We start from the raw sequence: 5449 nt of genomic DNA, 5'->3' as shown, positions 1-5449 counted from the left end.
TTTTAAAATGGTAGAAGTTATAGCTATTTCGGAGATCACCACATCCCCTCATCAGTCTCTAGTCCCAGTGAAAGAAGTCTGATGAGGAGATGCAGTGATCTCCAAAATAGCTATGACTTCTACCATTTTAAAATTATTGTTGTTCTTCCATAATACATTTAAAAAAAACTGTATCAAGCTCAATAAAATTGTTGAATATTACTTTTTTATTGTTAGAACATTTAGTTATTTATTTTAAATAAATTTTATTGTCTTAAAAATAATAATAAAATAATACAGTCTTATTTCATTGTTTCATTGTACCTTTGTATGATAAGCAGGACGATTTCAAACGTTTTCGATAATATGCTGAGGTAGACTTAATGGTATAATTGAACGTAGTTTGTTAGAAATCGATAAAGTGGTTATCGAGATACACTTTTGCAGTCATAACCCTGCAGGGAAACCGCGGATTAGTGAATCAAATTTCTTGTTCCGTACTAGATCTTTATCGCTAAAAACGAAGTAGGCCGTTAGCAAGTAGATCCCCACTAGTCCGAAATTGGCGAAAAGTGGTACTTTTAAAAACTAATTTTTTCACTAGAAATCTATATCTAAAGTGACGAATTTAGAACTGGTTCGGAACTATCGAAGAAGGGATGCAGCGGGGACTTGTTAACTTACATAGATATGTATTTTGCGCCTTTTTGGTTCAAATACGCTTCTATTATGCACTTCACAGACGGGTTTTCATAGCTTGGTAATACAAAAGCAAAATTTGTGTTATCATATTAACATCTTGGGTAGTGATGTGCTGAGTTAATACTTTTAAGTATTGATCGATATTCGGTACCGATTTAAAAAGTATCCAATACTCTCGATACTCGGTACCGAAACATTTGGGTCTCGATAAAAGCCCACATAGGCCGAAAAATGGAAAAACGGAGCTTTTAATACTGATTCAAATGAAACATGTATATATGTCGGTTCAAGGCCATCATGCAGAGAAACTCTTACTTGTTTGAAGCATTTTTGTTCCAGCTCAATCGGAAGATATTATTTTCGTAGGCCTGGGGACAGATTCTGTAACCAGTTAGCGACAGTTTTCGAATCGGTATCGATTTTGTTGACGTATGGTATGAAATGTTTTTACGTCAACAAGTGCGATATCGATCCGAAACTTGTCGCTAACTGGTTACAGAATCTCCCATCTGAAGGCTTCTTCATCCGTCAAAGCATTTTTCTTGATCCTTAGATCGACTAAGGTAAAATCTGATAAAATAATATTTCTCTGTTGCGATAAGCTGAAGTGTTTTAGCCGATATTATATAAATTAGTAATGAAAGTTTTTTCTAAACTTGAAAGACATATAATGGCGAAGATTTAATGTAAAGAATCGGTATCGGGTACCGAAAAGGAAGTATTGGGTACCGAAATCTGTTTTAAGTATTGGTTACCGAGTATTGGATACCGACAATTCAGCATATCACTAATCTTGGGACCGTCTGGAATCTAACCAACAACTGCGAGCACCTCTGAAAACTCAGCTACAGCCAAAGGTATGTAAACGTACATTTCTTACAATCATTCAAACAAATTTAATTTCAAATTGAAAACACATTTCTTTCAAATTACATAACTTAAAATCGCACACACGGAAGAACCAAAAAGATTGAAAGAACATGATACTTTTTTCTTTCATCTGTTTATCAGTTTCATCAGTTATTTAAGTTTATCGTAAATCAATGTTTGAAAAAAGTAAAATAAAGTAATGTAAAAAAAATATTTTTTAAAAATAAGCTTTTATTTAACATGTTTAATCAAAGGAATAAGATAAAGTAGTGAAACAAAAGATTTTTTAGCAATAAAATTTTGTCAAAACTGCACTAAAATGAATAAAATAAAATAAGTTAAGGTCTCGTTAAAGTTACTAAAAGCCATTTAGTGAAAGGAGTTATTCAAACTCTAATGAAAATTACTAACAATTTGTACTAATTTACTTCGTTTTTAAACTTTATTTTCTAATTTTTAGTCCATTTATAAAAGCGTTGTATATTAAATAGTTTTATTTTATTTTATTTACAAAATTTTGCAATAGATATTAAAATAATTCAACTTGCAATGAAAGAGAACAGAAGACTATGCAAGCAAAATGTTGTTTGCTTACGTTTTGTATAAACATACATATGTACCAGAGCTGTAAAATGATTGAATCAATAGGATCTGCATTCACTCGACATTCTTTTCAAAATTTTGATTGTTTGTTTGTATAAAAAAAGCCTCATTCCTGAGTGGCTTAAAATGCTTGAAAACAAATAAACTGTGTTGTGTTTTTGAATGGTAGATTGACATTCAGTATGGAATGTGAATGTAACAGAAGCATTCGCACACACACATGATTGTATATTTAAAATGAATGCACACGTTTTTACCATTCAGTACTAATACTTTTTTCCCAGGGTTGAAATATTTTATACTTTAAAGTTTAAACATATCTGGAATTGAAAAAAAAACATATATGTATACGTATGTATGTATTTCAACGCGTATGTATAGACGTTTTCTGACATTAACCCATGGCTAATGACTGGTGCGAAATCAGTCCAAACAAACATCGCAACCGTCGAGCACAAAGGACACATCTTGATACATACATTTACATATATTACATTCGAAACTAGTGAACTGTATATAGAAATATAAAACAGTGTCAATAGAATTGAGTTTTTAAAACTCTTGCTTGAAAAAACTTAAGAATTTCATTACCGGCATCTGTCCCTTCGTATTATAGACTTTTAGAACTATAAAAGGTCTATTCTGCACGTAACCGAAGATTTTTTAACCGGAAAATTTTATTACCAAAAAATGTTACCTGTTCATGTCACCGCGATTCTAGGAACGTTGGTAATGCTATATATTCAGCAATTCATCCATGAAGAATTGTGGAAATTCTGGCATTGCATATTTCACGGGGCGGGGCAATATTTTGTTACCAGCTTATGAGATGGTAACAAAATTTACCGGTTACAAGAGTACACCAATTGCGAAAAGGGTTTAAAAATTGATTGTAGACATTTTTTCGCAGAATATATGTATATATAAATTTAATTTGTATGATTTTTTTTCTATTAATTTTTTTCTTCAGTTATCAAATTTGAAAACTTTCAAAACGAAATTTTATAGGGTTCTTGTTTTCTTTAAAGAGGGGTTGAGGAGTTACATTGTAAAATTTTTTTTATTAATTATTAATTAAAAGGTGTACTATTTAAACATATTTACTACGCACTTCTGCAGTAGGGTACTATAACTTTTCTCACGTAACGGATATTTGGAACAACCAAAATCGAGATAGATATATGCAACATTTATGTACATATGTATGTATATACCGTAAATGCCCAGAATAAAAAGAGAAGTTGATTAGTCCATCTCCGTCTGTCTGTCTGTCCGTTTGTTTGTGTACACGATAGCTCTAGGAAAAGTTGAGATATCGGAAGAAAATTCGGTACGCGGGTTTCCCTTTATGCAGGGTAGAAGCGTATTGAAAATACAAAAATTAAACCATAACCTGGTCCCTCCCATAAAACGGTAATTTCGAAAAATTCAAAAAATTCAATATTTCCTTAATTACAGAAAACAAATTGCTAAAAAAGTCACATGTTTATTATTATACATTTTTGAAAAATGGGACATATTTCTAACTTTTGAAATCAATTTGCTCAAAACATACATTTAGAATAATGTTTTAAGAAATAATTACACCCGAGCGCATTTGTGCACATGGGTATTATAACTTTGTTCCCATAGCGGTTGTTTGTTGTCTAGCCCTTCAGGTTAATAAAGATTGTAGAAAACGATTTTTGCTTGTGTGGGGTCCCGTTTGATTCCCAAAATTGGAATAATATACCGACACCTGATTGGAAGATCAACCTATCTCGGCAGCCAATTCAAAAACGCCCTAACTCAGAAAACTTTTTATGAAAGTCCTACTTCAGAATTTGGTTGAAGAACGCCCTATCTCAAATGAAAATATATTGAAAATTTGCCGAGGTAGGGCGTTTTAGAACCGCATTCTGAGATAGGGCGTTCTTCAACAAAATTCTGAAATAGGGTGTTCTAGAACAGTTTTTTGAGATAGGGAGTTTTCGAACTGGCTGCCGAGATAGGTCGATCTTCCACTTAGGTGTCGATATGTAGTTTTGATGTTAACAAACAAACCAAAACTTGGGTTAAAAAGCGTGCTCAATGAAATGGGTATAAATTCTTAAATATTGCACTTTCGGAAAAGGATGTTAATGAAAATAGGGAGCAACGAATTTTGTTAAATATTTTTTTTGTTGGAAATGTTGATAATTTGTGGCTTATTGTAAATGAAAAAACCTCCACAAACCAACAAATTCGATTTTCGAATCTTTATTAACTGCTTGACCCAATAGCGACGAAAAAAAGTACGAAGAAATTTGTATCAAAAATTTTTATAATTAAATAATGAAATGTATATGTATGTCTAAATTTAGAACCAGAAGCTCTTAAATTTGTTAGTTTATATTAACTTATATATGTATGTACTAATTTATGCATTATGCATTATTAATGGTGTATTGGTAACACTTATTTGGAAAGCTGACAATTTTCTAAACAGAGATGTTAAAATCATTAATAATTTATATTTTTCATAATGACATTCTAACGACACGCTCACTAAAAAATATTTCTCCAATTAATATTTTTTATTCTTATAAATCCTTGTACAAATTTAAGTGAAAAAAACTGATGATAACGCTCTATTAACTATTTTTCGTGTTGAAATTTTGCAGTCTTTTTAATAAAATGCAACCTGGCGTATTTTTCAGAGGGTTTTGTGTGTTCAAAATATTTATATCAAATGATTGGTACTGAGTGGATGTGTGCACACATAGCAAAAGCTGCATTCATCTGAGTGCTTATTCAGTGTTAAAAGTGAATCGTTCGTCATTCAATTTTTTCAATCTTTCTTTGAATATGGAAATGTGTGCAATCGTATCTACTTTGAGTGAATGTAGAATTGGAAAACTATAAGCCGCATTATTCAATAAGGGAGAATTCAATGAAAACATAATAATATAAAATTGATGATTTTTAATTTCAAATGATTTCACAGTTTTACAGCTCTGATATGTACATACATACATATAGCAGCAGTTAATTTCATTTAAAGAAATGGCGTGTCGTCCACTTCCGCTGTAGCATGGCATATATTTAGGCGCAATATTAAAGTTCTTCTGGCGGGGAAACTTCTCGAGTCTTTTAATTGTATCTCCTTGATATGATGCCTACAACGAGGTTCATATCTAGACTAGGTTGATATCTAGAATTTGCCATAAATAGCTTTGCTCTGGTTTTACGTTCTTTGGCAAATTACGCTCTGTTAGCCATAAATTTTACTAATTTTTGACCGACTTTGAATCAAGACCCCTGGACCATATAGGAA

Source organism: Rhagoletis zephyria, unplaced genomic scaffold (genome assembly GCF_001687245.7).
Source record: "Rhagoletis zephyria isolate East Lansing unplaced genomic scaffold, Rhagoletis_zephyria_1.1 Rzeph_scaffold_00024, whole genome shotgun sequence".
NCBI lineage: Eukaryota > Metazoa > Arthropoda > Insecta > Diptera > Tephritidae > Rhagoletis > Rhagoletis zephyria.
Note: the sequence above shows the minus strand (reverse complement) of the source record.